The sequence below is a fragment of the Gopherus evgoodei genome, chromosome 2 (assembly GCF_007399415.2).
Source record: "Gopherus evgoodei ecotype Sinaloan lineage chromosome 2, rGopEvg1_v1.p, whole genome shotgun sequence".
Taxonomy (NCBI): domain Eukaryota; kingdom Metazoa; phylum Chordata; order Testudines; family Testudinidae; genus Gopherus; species Gopherus evgoodei.
The window spans coordinates 43,294,332-43,311,819 of record NC_044323.1 but is presented as its reverse complement, the minus strand read 5'-3'; the positions used below and the strand labels follow the sequence as shown (position 1 = coordinate 43,311,819).

Genomic DNA, 17,488 nt, shown 5'->3' with positions numbered 1-17,488 from the left:
TTAATAATTTGGAATGTAGCAAAGTGCTAATTTATTTGAACAAGTACTACAGATTAGTACGAATGCTTAGAGTGCTTGTTTTTAAAATTTTTTTGCTTTTACCGTTATTGCTGAAAAACATCTTTTGGCAGTTTCTTTAGTTTTTGTGTAAGCTGTCATAAAAGAGGCTACTTATAATAATTTGTGACTTTATAAGTTGTATAATTTAACGATCACCACTTTTGTCCCTCATTTTTCAGTTTTAGCATCTCTCCCTGTCTAATAATGAATATCATAATTTGTGGTCGTACCCAAGATAAAATGTGCAGAGTTCAATGAACTGAAGTAATTTTTATAGCAGTTACTTTTTTTACTCTCTTCATAAAGATCATACTTTAATTCTGGCAAACCTTATCACAACTGTTCAAGTAGTACTGTACTAAACCATCTCAGCAACAAGCATGTACTGGCTTTGCATGCATAATAAACTGTTGCTCTTCCTGAATTTGCTGCTCCTCTCCATTTCTTCATTGGCAAATGTATCACATTCTTGCATGCCGAATAGGATAATGAAATTAATTTTATGCTGATATTTCCAACAAAAAAGATGAACTATACAATAAAATTATAGAAAACTAAAATGACAAAGCAAACAAGATAGCCAGACAACAGACACAAAAATGACTCATTTCATATAGTAATTTGCAATTATTCTATTTGGAAACACTGCTTCTGCCTGCAAATGTATTGTATATACAACCCCAAGATCTTTTTTATTAAATAATTCACCAACATACATTGTAAAGCACGTTGTCTGCAATATTGGAGAGTTAATTATATTCCCCAATAATAAGACAAAGTGACAGTAGCAGCTTGTTAAGAGTGAAATTACCCCAGTGCAGAGGACCTGTACAAGGCCCAGTGCACCACACATTAAAAGTGTAAATAGTGCAGAGGGTCTTCTGTGTTGGGGTGAATTTCATTTATAGTTAGAGACAAATTTGAAAGTTATTGTAGGGCTGTATTCCTGAAATAAAGTCTGTATATTCTCTATCAGGACCATGGTCTGGATTGGATCATTGTGCTTAGTAAGCTTATTATCCCTTTGTCTTCAGACTCTTACAAAATAACCAGAGTAGAATTCTGGATTAGTATTGGAGCATATAGGAATGTACCCTATTGTTGGCTTTTATTTTGCTTTCATTGAATTGGGTCTTAGACATTTTAGTGTGGCGAGTTAGACTACGTTTGTAAGAGGTCTCCACAAACCTGCAGGGTTGCTCAGCTGAATCACTCTCTTATTAGGTGCTTGAACCTGCATGCAAGTCTAGAAGGCAATTATTGTGCAATCCAGCCACTGTAGCCAATAGCTTCAGCCAAGTATATAGTGAGAGAGGCTGGAGCCTCTTAAGGCACAAGGAATTATGGTCTGACACATAGAGCTCCAGCATAGAAAAGCCTAGGAACAGCCAAATCTGGGGAGAAAGTATAGGCTGAAGTTTATGCTCTGGGTATGTTTAAGTTACTAATATAGCCAAGCTCCAGGAGGGGATTAAACTTGGATATTATGTATTCTGTTCAGCACAGGGTAGGTATTCCACCGATTTATAACCTCTTTTATCAGACTCCATTCCAGATTTGGCCCTGACTGACACCTCAAGCAACCATATTGCCTTTCAGAGAAAATCATTATGCAACTTGGTGTGCATCCTGTCTCACACATCACTTTTCCAGGAGACATCTGGATTGTTGGCTTGCTCTGTAGTTTGTTTAATAGGGAAAGGGGGAGCCTAGCCTTTTTCAGGTTCATTGTTTATACCAATTCCACAATTCCACCATATGACACAGTTCATTCTGTCACCATGGAGATGGGGGCTACCTTGGGCAGGAGTAAAGAAGCATGTCCATTAACAGCCTGCAGTTTTAAAGCAGTAAAAAAGGTCAGTTCTCAGAATGGGAGTGCTAGTTCTGACAATATAAGAGCACGTGCCATGGGTCACCAGAGCATTAAGATGACTAAACTCAGAGATTGTTTTTTTTTCCACGGAGTCATCAAATGTAGTTTAGGTTCTATAAACTGCACATTTTGATAACACTGCTGTTAAGTGAATTCAAGCAGAACTGGGACAGAAACTATTGAGCATCATTTCAATAGTCTATGGCTGTCTTCCAGAGGTGCAAATATCATTACACTGTAGCAAAGCAGTCTATGAACTGGCTTAGGCAAACAGTTATTATCTGCACTCAGGAAAATGAGATCAGTGACAATGACTTCACCTGCCTGACTAGTTAAATGCCCTGCCTTTCCAAACTGATAACACTTGGCATAATTTGTAGGGAGAAAGAAGCATGACTTTGTTTGATCCAATTATAGAACCATAAACATTTCAGCGAGAGAAGCCGTACAGTATAGGTCATCCAGGCCATCTTGCAAATGCAGGACGGTTTGGGGTTTGGATACATGGTGCATACTGGAGTAAGTAGTATTGGTCCTTTAATATGCTCTTTTCTGTGAGTGGGGCTGGAAGGTTAAGTTGACCTGGGTGTCATATGGATATTAGGGTCTGTGATCTAGGACAAAAGATGGCCTAGAGACAGGATCATCAGCTGCAGCTACCCTTTGCTGCAAAGACTGTTTCCTGTCCTCTTAGCTTGTTTTTGGCTATGATATGTATTTATTGAATAAAGTTTCAGATTTTGTGTCATTAAAACTTTATGAGGGAATAAGGTGTCTTTTCTGAAAGGTCCCCTCTTCTGAACAGTGCAGTGTTAGTGAAATAATTGCCTGAATATGGCACATTATTTTAGTCTCTATTACATCTGTTACAGTGGATTCATTTTGGCTAGTTATAACTATCTGTAGGGTGAGTTCTGGTCTAAGCAACGCTGTGCTGTATACATAGCATGGGTATTTGGTAAGGTATTGCTGTTTTGTTTATGATCTCATCATTTGATATCAGTACCAGTGTGTAGTGATTCCCACAATATAGTAACTCATTAGTCAGTAGATACACCCATTGTGTGTGAACATTGGTGAAGTCTGCATTACTGTAATACTTCACTCACTTTAAGCGTGAAAAGGTTCATTAAAGATTAAACTGCAGTAGCATATTAATTACTGGGGAAAGGAAGTATAGAAAAAAGACACTGGCCTTCACTACTCAGCCAAGGTATCAGCAAACTCCAGTTTACATCCTCTATTAATAGCTGCAATTTAGTTTTCAAACCTACAAAACACGTTTATAAAAGGCAGTGCAGGCTCATCATTGCAAGGTAGTAATTCAGAAGGAGGTGTAAGTGGGAGTTTCCATCATTGTAACCAAAATTTTATAATCCAAGAAAACAACTACTTTAAGATAATGTTAGGGTTGCAAACTTGAGCACACAGTAATTGGGTACAGAAGTTGATGGTTGATTGCACAACCTTAACCCTGGCCACTTACGTATGTATGTAGTCTTTAACAACGAGACCACATGCTATTCCTCAGGGGAGGGAATCACACAAAATATTTTCTACAGCCATCTATGGCTGACTAGGGGACTGAGTCCCCACCTTGCCAGAGATGGACTTGACCATGGTGTGACTTTTAGGCTTAAAAACTGCAACACGTTGCACCTAAGAATGAAAACACTGACCCTGAAAAAGCTCCAAATGGTTTAGAATGAAGCAGTCTGCCTCTTTAACAACAACAGATTATTGAAATCTCATTACTCCAGTGCTCTGCTAACTTCACTGCCTCCCCACTGAATAGAGAAAAATTGATTTTTTTATTGTAATTTTCAAAGCCATCCATTGCTTTGAATGTTCGAGCACCCTTAGAAACCACTTGTCTCTCTACAACCATGACTTCCCTTGACAGCTTCGTTCCTCAGGGACAATGGACATATCAGCCACAAGGGCTAGACTGGAGAATGTGGGCAATGGAACTTATTCTGCAGCTGGCTTACCGTCCACGGAATTCCCTTCTGCAATAGATTAGAATAATTATGAACCTCACTGTCTTTAAAAAAAATGCAAACTCATTTCCGCGATGTAGCCTTCCCAGAATAAAACAAAACCCAACTATTGGGCAGGGTGGGGGTGGAAGGAGGTAAAGAAACAGAGACCTTCGTGTTCCTTTTCAAAATTCATAAAGCATTAATAAGTGATGAGTGGACATAAATAAATAGCCAGTAGTGGTGTGAGGTCTCCAAAAACATATGAAATGTAAAGAATTTAAAACAGAACAAGAGTTATAGAAATATAATGCAGCCCCTATTGGCTGTCAGCACTGTGCAAATCCCTCTAGGCCATGGGGCATTTTAAAGAATGGAGGGAAAAGAGAATGATCTTTTTACCAGATTCTGGGTCTTTCCACAGGATTTAAAATAGGTCTGCTTTAGAGTCATTCTGAGAATTGTGGAGATCAGTGCACAATGCATCAGGGGTGGGCTGGGGGGCGAAATGTTGTGAACAGCCAAGATGGGTGATTTTCAAATACCATAACTTGGTCTAAGTAAAATCAACTTCCTCTGGGAAAAAAAAAAGACTATACACTGCTCTTCAGTAAGGTCTCATGCCACACTATACTGTCAATTTCGAACCTCCAACTATTTTGACTTGACTGTTCAAAAAGAGTTCATAAGATTTTTTTTTTAAATGAGAAGTCTTTTTTTAACTGTCTACTCACCCAAACATTGTTAAACCACTTTTGCTTCAACTTTCAACAAAACATTCTTCTTGGGGCAGAGACCAAACTTGCACAATTTCAGCATAAAAAGGTGGATGTTTCCAAAAGTAAGGAATGACAGAAAATGGGAAGAGGTAATGGTAACTGTTTCTCAACCTTTATTATGGGGACAGTACCTGTTGTATCTATGTTTTCTTTAGTGTCCTCTTGTATAGGAACTTAGCATTATACTGCTCCATGATTAGAACAGATCAGCTGAATAGTCCCTCTTTTCCTGAAGCTTCTAATCAACAGCAAAGATTGTACTCGAAACAGTAATATTAGTATAGCATAATATAAGAATGCTCTAGCATCATCCAGCTAACTCTCACCAACTACATTTATTAGACACTACTGTAAAGTTTTTGAAAGTACCTGTCAAGTAGGGCCCAGATTCTCAACGGTATTTAAGTGCCTAAATCCCAATTCATAGATTCAAGGCCAAAAGGGATCTAATCTTATCTCCTGTATAACACAGGCCATGGAATTTCCTCCACAACAACACCCGAGTGCAGATCTTTTAGAAAAATCAGCCAATCTTGATCTAAAAATTGTCGGTGACGCAGTACCCATCACAACATTCAACAGTGCCTGAGGTGCTTTTGGAAATTGGATTTGGGCTCCTAAGTCGCTTAAATACTTTTGTAAATTTTACTAATACAGTAGAGAACAAGCAAAATAATAAGAGCTTAGTTTTGTAGCCATTGAAGTGACATTGACTTTAGTTCATATGGGCTCAGGTCCCTAAAGACACATTAAACAATGGCAAAACTTTTGTTTGAATTAGAGTGTCTATGGTTTATGGTAAATACAATTCTACACAACTTTTTACAACTAATGGTCAGCTAGGGGATTGGGCCAAATATTTTTTATCACAGCAATATCAGTATTGTGCGGTCACATTCACAGAATGTTGGAACATTCAGTGCAAATATCAGTTATGAAAAACACCAAAAATTAATGCCAGTAGGGAAGAGCTAGAATTAAATGCAAAAATTCTACCAGTAGAAAAAGCAAAAATTCTCTCAGAGACGCAAATGCAAAATCAAAAAGGGGGAAGGTACAGACAGAACATTTAATGTAATTCAGTAACAAGAGAACAAGAGAAACAGAAAATATGGAAAGAATAAAAATAATCTTATTGAGAAAAAGTAGGATGAAGTGCATGATACATGTCATGAGGACCAAAGAAACAAATTGCAGTAGACTCAGCTATTTCATCCACCTTCTGAGTATTGACGTGACTCTTTTCTCCAGTCCTTGTGGCACTGGCACTGTAGAGCATTTGTGTATCTCTATTTTTCATACATTTTTTTCTCAGCCTTGCTCACAAAAAATGTAATATTTTGGCACTACCTTGCAATTGGAAGTCTCTCTCAAGGGCTTTTTCTGGGACAGTTTTTCATTTTACATTTTATTCCTTCCTCATATTTTGATGCTTTCTTTTTATTTGTTCTCAAATTATGTTAACCTTATACCGGGCAGACATACTTGTAAAGGCCTGTTGCAAGTTGGGAGTTAGCTTTATGGGTAGAGCATGAAGAAGATTGCACAGTACCTGTCTGCACTGGCTGGCTCACAAATTCCTGAGCACTAACAATACACAACATTAATTTTAAAAATGTGTGTATGAAATTCATCATACCCTGACTATGAAGTCAAAACTATACTCTTACCACAAACACCACCCTTCCTCATCCCTCACTTCCCAGATGCCTGGGTAAAGAGACAAGTTGCTACTACATGATAATCAGGTCAGTTCGAAAAGGGAAGAAAGTTATAAATAAATTAATGTTCTGTCTCAAGAAAAATACTATATACCTGACAATCATTTGGTATCCTTGTAACTGTGCATGCAATGCCTTCCAGTACTGTAACTTCTTAGCTGCTTCACCACTCTTGCAGCTGATGCACGAGACAGATGAGATCAGAATTCATGAAGGAATAGGATCAATATATTGGATGCTTCTCTGTAGTTTTATATATTCCACTTTATAAAGTCCATGTCACGGAAAGCTATTTTTTCCATTGGTTTACAATATCATTCATTACAGTGCCTAGCTCCTGCTATGCTTCTATACCTATACGCCCTCACAAAATACTGAAAACGCCTAAATCAGGGCTCATACAATGGTACTGAAGTAAATATTGAATCTAATCTCCTGAGTGTCACAGATTATCAAATTTTCAGTGACTAAACATTGCAAAATTTCTATGGGATTAAGCAAATTATTCTCCCTCACTCCCCATATATTCCACAATACTGCCCAACTCTATATAGGGCCTAACCTTGGGCACCTGAGCAAAGCCTTTTATCTTCAGGAATGACCAAAAAGTTGACATGGGGGAAAGATTCCTCATTTCCAAACCAGATGTACAGCCCAGCCACCTATAAGACTAGGCCATATCCACTCATTGCTATGTTCATCTGGGGAGCAGCACAGAATGTATTACAGTGTTTTGCCTTATTTCATTTTCTTTACATTTACCCAGATGTTGTGTCATAATATGATGCATCATGGTTGAAATTCTGGAGTTTGTCATTGAGTTCAGGGGGCCAGGATTTTACCTCATGTCTCATTCCATTAATGAGATGGGATATACTGTGACATGGCTGACATCAGTCCACCTGATGCCTTACAAAGGAACACTTTATCTACAAAATATTATCCAAGTGTCTGAGAACTGCAATCTAACACCTGCATAGTTCCTTAAAGTAGTAGATATAAAGGTTGGTCTTATATACTACTCTGTGTATTTTTAAAATGTAGATGTTTACAATCCCTCTATAGTGATTGCTGAAAAGCCTTTCCATAGTTAGTTAGTCATATATGAACTTCAGCTGGGCCTCAAGCACAAAATTCTGATCTGCATCCAATCACAACAGAATTTGAGTGTTGTTTTGCTCCAGAATTTGGGAGCTGTTGGCTCCACCTATTGGAGAGATAAGTAGTAAGCACGGTTTGGAACTGGATATGAAATTCTCCACAATTCAGAGGCATCTAAATCTTCAGTGTTGGTTCAGGCCCATCCCTTGTATGGACACACCTGTGTTGCCAAAAGGCATGTTGGAAATCCATGTTACTTTACAAATATTTAGCAGTACATATCAAACATATGAAAGAAAGCTCCTCAGTCAGGAAAAAGACGTGTGCCATACTGGGTTAGGATCAAGTACCTGATACTGCAGCACTACTGATAGCAGAAATTATGATAGATTGTACAGAGCAGCACTTCATTTGTGTTTGGAAATCTTAACACTAGATCTTTGAACAAAGGCAAAAGAATTGGTAAAGTTTGAGTCATCAATAGCCTTCACAAGCCATTATGCATGTTCTCTCTTCCTCTCCCCACACTCCTGAGAGAATCCACATAGCTGTGAATCTTCTAACTGCATAGCCCACTGATGGCACAGATGGGCCAAAATCACTGCACAAAGAACTGATCCGCTCTACACTGCATAGGGGGAAGGAGAAGTGAACCTTTTGCTTGGCTCCTCAGAACACAGTTGGGTGGCAGAACTGCTCTACATCCCCTCCCAAGTGTCCTTCTGTGGCTCCAGAGTGTCTGGATTTGCCCTCAAATGAAATGTAGCCATTTTATCCAAACCGCGATAGAGCATTTATGCTATTGATCAGTTCCATTTCCTCCCAATCCAATGTTAAAAGATGATCATTAAAATTGTACTGAGTGATAATTGCTAATCATAATGGCTAGAATACTTGGGATCATGTCTAAAGGCACAGTCCACCCCATGTGGCAAGTTACCAGCACTATTATGGTGGGTCCCATACTTTCTCCTCTTGTGGGGGTTCAGGGTGCCATTTTTCACCCCTGAACTGGGGTATCAACTGTCCCAGTAGAGGCCCACCCTCCACTCCTGGTCAAAGCCCAGAGGCCCTAGGGATAGCAGTAAACCACTTGACCTAGTGATTCCTTCCCCTGGGCTACTTCCCTCTCCAGCCCTTCAGCTTGTGGGGCTTCCTGCCCTCTCTCCACTTGGGCCAAGTTTCTCTCAACCCCTTGTGTCTGTAGAGTCCCTCTGCTCGTCTGGGTCTGGGTCTGGGTCTGGCCTACCACAGCACTTCTCCAAACTGCTCTCTGCTCCAGCTCCAAACCACTCTGCTTCAACTCCTCCAACTGTCTGATTGAAGTAGGGGGTTTTTATCAGGTGACTGGCTTCAGGTGCTCTAATTGGTTTAAATGGTTTCAAGTGCTCTAATTAATCTGTAGCAGCCTTTCTTCCCTCTACAGGGAATAAGGTTCTCATCATCCTGGGGCTTACATATCTCCCATCGATCACTCTCCTGCTGCCCTCTGCCAGTGTTATATCACCCATTATGATTAACAATTGCCACTCCTATGAGGCACAATCCACCCCTGTTGCCCTCTTGCACTGGGGAAAATAAATTACTTCAGGCCTTGAGAGGGTGCAGCTTACTGCTACCTGGTGCCTACCCATCAATTCTTGCCAGAGAGTAGAATGATGGCGCCAAGATCTTAGTCCCTCTCAGCCCACTGGCCCACAAGCTCAGAGATGAGTGTGCCAGAAAGCAGATCCATACCAGATCAAAGATCCACGTAGGTTTTAATCAGTTGTGCAGGGGCTGAAGGACCTTACGCTGCCAGCTTCCACTGCCCAGTGTTAATTTGATTTGCTTTTCAGTTTAAAGTAAGGTTAAATATTAGATCAAACAAATTCCAGCACTTTCATTACTTGGACTGCTGTAGATAATGCCAGTGAAAGACAAGTCATGCATTAGCCTTAAAGAACATGGGATTTCATTTTTATTAATCAGGCACTTTTAATTAAATTGCATGTCATCATTCATTTAATTCAGCTGCATACAGGATGGTTACAAAAAAGCACAGTGGGGAAGCAGGTAGATTAAGATGGTGGTGACCTACACAGTGGACATTGCTGTTTGAGTCACTGCCTGATTCATTTGTCAGTTAACATGGTCTTTTGGTGGCTGTTTTAAAAGTTAATGAGCATTATAAACACACAAAGAACCCAATTTTTACTCCACTGCACAATAAATAAATAAATGTAGAATCTGTGCATCTTTCACTATTCCCTTTGCTGGACATACTCATGAGGAATACAGAATCCACAGACAGCAAAGAAAAAGCAGACTTGGATAAGCACTTCTGTGTATAATGTGACTGAGAAGAAAAAGGCTCTCAGGTGTACTGAGTTCTTTGATAATGAAGCAAGTAACTACTTACGTAACATTCAGTATTGTGTATTTTACACAGTGCTGTTAATACACGACTTTACGCAAACAGATGAGACCACATGCCTGGTTTGAAGATCTGTGCTCTCTATTACAGGCCATATTTTTGCGAGAGTTCCCAACTCATCCTCCTTATGTGCATGCACAACTTTGTGGGTGCATATGCTTTCATAAATAAAGTCAAACAAGCACACGTTAAGGCCATATTTTGAAAATTTGGCCCACAATTTTAATATCTTAGGTCCCATTATCTAACAGCATTCAGTTACTTGTGTTAATGATGTTGCAGAATGGTCTTGAGGATATAACTGATTAAATGGTGCACCATCTAGCAGTGACAGAGCAAGTAGTGCCTTCAAAGCCAAGGTCATTAGAAGAACTGTCTGGTTTCCTGAAGAAACTGAAGCCAGAAGCAGCTTTTAAGCTTGCATGGAAATGGATTTAATACATGAGCACTTGTACTTTAATTAACATATTGAAGTAGACCCAGCCAATGATCTTTCACTTTTATAACTATTCCTGCAGAATGGAGGTTCTGAGTACTGTTTCTGCTGATCATGCTAATCAGGATTTTTTTTTAAACTTAAATCAGTTGCTGTTGCCTGTTAATAAATTAGAAAAAGATATTTAAGTTTACTTTTTGCTAACTGAAAGAGAAAAAAATAATTATGATGTGCAACTTAGATTTTGCAGGGGGTCAATAGGGCCAAAGTGTTTCCTGTATTTCTGCTCACTTGAATGGAGCAGAAATGGAACAGGTGTCTCTCAGTTCCTCCTGGCTGAAATCCTGCCCCCACTAAAGTCATTAGGACATGAGCACAGTCAAGTACATACTTACATACTGGCCTGATGTTCTGAGGAAGGATGGGCTTCAGTTCATGATCAAGTACTTTCCTGAAGGTCCTGATCAAGGCCCTTGTTCAGTGTAAGGCAGACAAGGTTGGCCACAATTGTACATCTAAAATTAGATGATGAAAGTTGAGTTTGGAGATAGCCTTGCTTTACAGTGAACTTTGATCAGTCCTTCAGTTTTTCACCATTTGCTTGGAGGGAGGGGTGGCTTATTCAAGGCCATGTGAAAATACAAGCAATGATCCAGTATTTCATTATTTATCCCTAAGTGTTTTATTGTTGTTTACCAACCCAGGACCAGGAGTCAGGGATTTAGAGCCAGTTATCATCTTACTTTCTTAGTGATTTTTTTTTAAACCTTGGAGGTGCTTTTAATTGTGTCTTATCCACAGAGTTCAATAAACCATCACATTCTAATACTTTTACAACCAGTTGCAAAGTCTAACACATACTTTATTTTGTTCCACAGTGAGGAATTATATCATCTTCTGTCTAATTCCTAAATGAAAAATTTGTACCATTATTTTTCCTGATATCTGCAAATCTTTTGGGTATGGTTAAATAAAAAAACATAGGTCATATCAACATTTCTGGCTAGATGAAGATGTTTATAAATGTTAGCTGTCATAAATGCAAAAATAGTCCTAAAGGGTGGTAATTTAGTGTTTCTTTCTTAGGGGATTATGAGTTTAAACACCATTTGGTAAGTCAATGATCTCAGTATTTGGAGACAGATACAGAGCCTGCTGAAGATTCCTGTTTATTCTGGTATAATGGCTTCATAGAAGGGCTAGCACATTATAGAGCTAAGCAAGGAACAAGCAACATTCTGGTTCTTACAGTTTTGGAGTGAAGGGTAAGAGATCAGGGAATGCACTGCAATGGGTCAGAGAATTTCACTTATCTGCACATTAATTTGTTCTAAAATAATTCAGAGGAAAGGATTATTTATTATTTTGGGGCTTCTCTAGGAGTGCTGGTGTTTTGGTGAAATGGTAAAGGGAACACAAAAAATAATATTGGCATACAGTTATACATCAAGTATACAGTCAATCTCATTGGAGAAATTTGCATGTTAGAAAGGCATGATGAGATAGATTGCTAGGTTACTTTTTGTTTCTTATAACCCTCTGACCTCCCATGCCATGTTGTGTGGGTAGAATACTGTTAATGCTTCCATCTCATCTGCAGACTCTACATTTCCAAGAGTTTTTAACTTCATTTATAATGTGCCTGCCATCATGGTGTGTAGACCTCCATTGTTTTTGCAGATGACTATTTCCACACCCCCAAAAGAGCCTGCAAATATAGAAACTGTTGTTGAGGTTGGCCGAAAATGTTGCCTCCAATATTTTAGCAATAAAGAATTTAACTAGCAAGATAACTATTTAATCTGAAATCTATTAGAAGTCCTTACAACAATTCAGTAGCAGCTTATGATGTGGTGAAAACTGTGCTAAAACTATAACCTGTCACTTAAATTTCAAGAGTTTTCTTCTCATCCTGCTTGTGAACTCTGTAGGGAAATTTGATCTGAGCCCAGCAGCAGTCAGTGTGCAGCCAGCCAGTCTTTAGTTATGTGTGGTGTTCTAGAGAGCAGCCTGCTTTATCTCTCTCTGTTTTGCGATTATTGTTCTGAATTCTAGGAAACAAAGTGGTGTTACACTGCTACCTTCCAGCAAGAGTATTTATGTTTTTAGCTTTTTCTCTTTGTATGCCATGAGCATAACAGAGCTCAGCTTCGCTGGTGTTTGGGAGAAAATCTGGGGATACATTCAAGAAAGGGCTAAGTAAAACATTATTTAGTTCATATTTTATTATTGGTATTACTTGGGAGATATTTCCTCCTGAGGAATCATAACTCCTCAATGGGAAAAATGTTTCAATTTAGTTTTTTTTCTTAGAATTATATTTGTAGCTTATTTTCTCACCACTTGCAGTTTATTGTTGTTACAATGAAGTGTTTGTGTATATATCTGTTGTTGTTTTAATAGTTTTACATCACATTTGTCATTATTGTGTTAACAGTTTAAAACCTCACATTAAAAGTTTTTACTAAAATGGCAACATCTAAGTTTCTACTTCTGCTGCACTGTACACAACTGTCAAATCAAATTAGCTGAGGAAACCTTTTGATTATAAGTAGCAAATGACACATTGAAGAGCAAGTCAAATAGTAACTAAAAATAGATATTTTTGCCAATTTGTGATGCCAGCTTTTACAGCATCACATTCCCTTTACTTGTACTTCAGGAGACTGTCATAGGAAAAATTGTCAGCATCATAAAATGGGCATTTTGAGGTCTGTTTCCAAACTAGAGCAGAGATAATGAAAAATCACAAGCTATTTTGCCAAAGGAATAGCAATGATTATGGTTATCATTGTGTCATTGTTTCCAGCAGCCTGATTGATAATTAGATCAATTGGATACCAATTCTGCCTTCCTGTGCACTCAAAACTTCTATTAATTATTGTAGTTTTAGTTTATTAACCATTTATGTTCTAGCAGCCCAGTCAAGATCTGGGCTCCCTTGCAGTTGGCAGTGCACAAATACAGATGAACTGGAAAAGTTTACAGGAGTTTTGCTTACAAGGAAGAGTGGGCCATTAGAAAACTGTCGCTGATCAGGAATATTCATAGTTTGTTGGAATTATAGGACTAAATAGCAAACTCTGAGGGTTTCCAATGAGCTCTGCATGGGCACAGGCAGCTGCGGCTCCAGGCACCAGAACTCCAAGTGTGTGCCTGGGGTGGCAAGCCACGGGGGGCACCCTGCTGGTCCCTGCGAGGGCAGCAGTCAGGTAGCCTTTGGCAGCTTGCCTATCAGAGGTCCCTGGTCCCGCAGGTTCGGTGGTGGGTACACCGAAGCCGCGGGACCGGCGGACCTCTCACAGACAAGGCGCTGAAAGCTGCCTGACTGCCATGCTTCAGGCGGCAAAAAAGCTAGAGCCGCCCCTGGGCACAGGGTTCTGTCTGTGTGGATTTTATTATAAATTCAATCTAAATTAGCATCTCAAAACATGTGTTTGCACAAAAACCTAGTTGTGCCGGAGGCATGGTTAAAACTACAGGTGCAAATGTCAAGATGAAGTTGAGAAGCCTTTGAAAATTTGGCCCCCACAACAGATCAAAGAACTCTACATCTTAAATTCATGAGGGCAGGGATTTAACACACTTGAAAACTTTTCCAAAAAGTTGAATGTGGTTTTAAAGCTAAATCTGGTCCTCATGAGCAGTATACGTAGGAGGGAGGGATAGCTCAGTGGTTTGAGCATTGGCCTGTTAAACCCAGGGTTATAAGCTCAATCCTTAAGGGGCCACATAGGAATCTGGGGCAAAATTAGTACATGGTCCTGCTAGTGAAGGCAGCAGGCTGGACTCAATGACCTTTCAAGGTCCCTTTCAGTTCTAGGAGATTGGTATAGCTCCTATTATTATATTTAAAAAAATGTTAGGAAGGCATGAGGAGAGAGTTTTTAAAGTTACTTTTTAGTTCTCAGAGTTCTTCACAACTGACTCCTATATCATGTTGGGGTGGGTGGAAGACAGTTAAAGCCTCCATCTCATCTGCAGTCTCAAAACTTACATGAGTTTTTAATCTTCATTTGTAATGTGTCCATCATCATGGTGTCTAGTCACCAGTTATCTGTGCAGATGGCTATTTCCACACCAAAAAAAAAGGCCTGCAGACTTGAAAACTATTGTTGAAGTTGGCTGAAAATGTGGCCTCCAATATACACATTCTGCAGATAATTATGACTACTGTAATGTGAATAATTCCTGAAGGAAATAAAATTTATGAACTGTTTCACTGCCAGCCTTATAGTATTGGAAAGCTTGTTAAGAAAAGAAATGGAATACAGATAAATAAAGTGGTCCATAAATGAAGACAGAGTGCTCATAAAAAAGGAAATTGCATTATTAAGTTTGTACATTGAAATTCTTTCTGTAACAGAGAAGGAGCCAGAAATATTGCTTGCTACAGTATATCAGGATAGACCAAGATTGCATCTTGGTGTCCATTCTAATGAATTATACCTCTTTGTTTGCACAGAGGATGTACACATTTACAAAGTCATTTCATTGTAGTTTGCAAGAGCTCATTGTAATTGTAGTTATGTGCTCTGCATAAAGCATAAAAAGTCAAAATACTATACAAGAGCATAGCATAAGGTAGTAATAAAAGAGACTACAGTCTCTATTTAAAAAAGCCTCTTGCTGTGGTTCTCACTAGCACTGTGATCATTTGGGGTACGTTCATTAATCCTCTTGTTTAATATCAGAGAGGAATATTACTTACATTGTACATTAGCAACAGTGCTGAATTACTCTGGATGCCTGCACTCTCATCCCTGTACATGGTGTTTTGTAGCTTAAATCAAGAGCATTCTGCTCTGAGTTGATGTGAAAAGGCTCATCTAGTATTACCCGTATGACAATCAAATGGATTGTATTGTTAATGTACAAGCCATAACCTTAACTGATGACCACTTTTGTAGAAGATTAAAGCAGAGGCTTAAGGCACATTGTGATTGTGTAAGGTTGTTGAGTTTTTTGGGGGAGGGGAGAGGAGTTGGTTGGTTTGGTTTTTGGTTTGATTTTTCCCATCTAACTTTTGGGTGTGTCCAATATAAACCTTGTAACTGGAGTTGCAAAGTACTGTGACAAATAATCCTACAAGATACAGCACACATCAAAAGAGGAAGAAATTCTATCCTTGGGAACTGTGGGAGTAGCTATTGTAATATACATCAAAACATTCTATTCAGCCACTAAGCTACCACAGTTCTCCCGAATGGTGGAATCTTAGCTGATGATGCTCCTAGAATTGAAAAATGTACAAGAATCTATACTCTGCAAGGATTGTACTTATTACGTAGTATTGTGGGACACAGAAACCAAACTATTAACAATAGCTAGGATCCAATTATGAAGTACTAATGCAGTCAATACATGTACAAATTTAGAAGTATATATATTGTGTATATACTTTATGTACAAGAATTTTAAATACCTATTCATATGTACAGCTACAGAGAGATTATGTAAATGATGAGAAAAGAGGAAACAGTTCATTGTTACTTTTTGCTTTTTCATTATTTAAAAGATGTGTTTGAAATTGCTCAGAGGTTTGAAATGTTGTTAGCGGTCTCTACAAAGATGGCATAGTGGACAGAGTGCAGATTAAATAACCAAAGATGATTTAGAAATGAAATGTCTCATATGTGTTTGCAATTTAGTACACAGTTATTATCACATTTGGGGGGAATTTGTCTATGATGGCCAAAAATCTGAGGGTGAAATGGGCGTCAAACTAGACATTTCAAATGAAAAGTTTTTGAATTTTTTGCTGGCAAATTTTGAAATTACACAAAATTAAATGTTCTATTCCATTTGATTTAACTCAAAAAATGTAATTCCATTTGGTTTTTGAAAAGCAAAAAATCTGTTCACAGTTGGACCCTTGCTCAACATGCTAACAACTCAATGCGCTTATGAGAAGGGACTGCCCATTTGTACCCTTAGAAGGATCACTCCAGATTAGAATTAAAGCACATTAACAGTGTGGAATAAGAAAGTTTCTACTGCCACTACCTTTACAATGCCCATTCTGTCTATAGAGATTTCATTTTCAGATTACCAGTTTAGCAGCTTTCACAAGCATGATATTTTCTAAAAATTAGATAAAGTGGTAAACACTGTTCCTAATTATGCCGCTGTTTACTACTTTTGTTTAAGATCTCTCCCTTTTACATGATGTAGTCTTAATTTAAAACTGATAGGCTCATAGGACTTGCCTCATTGCTACCTCAGGGCATGGGTGGCTTTGTGTCATTAGCTAACACAGCTGTGGTTTTAAGCAAATTTATTACATTGATTTAATTATTATCTAACCTTTTTATATATGTTTAATAATATATTATTTAAGTACATATGACAATCTTCAAAGACAAAGTCACCTGAAAGAAACTGAGGTCTTTATTGTAGGCTATGCTACCGAGATACGACCAGCACAGTAAGTGCAGCCTAGGGCTGTGAATCAAGGTGTCCATTGTGTGACCTTTGTGGGTCTGCACATGGCCTGAGCTCTGAAAGCCTCAGAAGCTTGCTTATGATTATTATTCATGTGAAAAGTAGCTGTCCGTCTAACAACAGCTCTTGATTAGTTACTTTGTTTACCCAACAACAGTTTTCTCTGTATTGCTGTTACTTCGTTAATATATTTACTGTATGTTGTTACAAGTTCTTTGGACTTATCTGTTAGCGGGTTGCCCCACTGTGACTCTGCCTGACAAATAGAGCTTCAGTGGTAGTGATTTCATTTCCATAATAAAAGCTATTGTTTAAATACTTACCAAAGACTCTGGAATTGGATATTTCAAACCTGGCCAGTAGCAGGAGGAAAATGCAAAGGAGCGCTATCGCCTGAGAAGGGAATGGCTCATCAGTGCCCAACATTTCTATTTATACAGTTAGGAACATGAATGATCCTTTCAAACTACTTGGTAGTCAAAATAAACACTCTTTCCTAATAATTGAGGTTGTACGTCACAGACATTCTTGGTAGGCATATGGGGCCAAATATATCACTGATGTGACTCCATTGAGGTCAAAAGAGTTATTTCAGGGATGAATTTATCCTTTTGGTATATTATCTGTTGTTTTAGTAAAGCCTAATACAAATTGTTCTCAACAGTGCCTAGTTTTA

At 38.6% G+C, this 17,488-nt stretch overlaps 1 protein-coding gene across 1 annotated transcript in view; it reads right to left on the bottom strand.

The window, feature by feature from the left end:
* ZNF804B (zinc finger protein 804B) overlaps positions 1–17,488 on the bottom strand; it is a 355,486-nt gene that overhangs the window by 65,767 nt on the left and 272,231 nt on the right. The window lies entirely within an intron of this gene.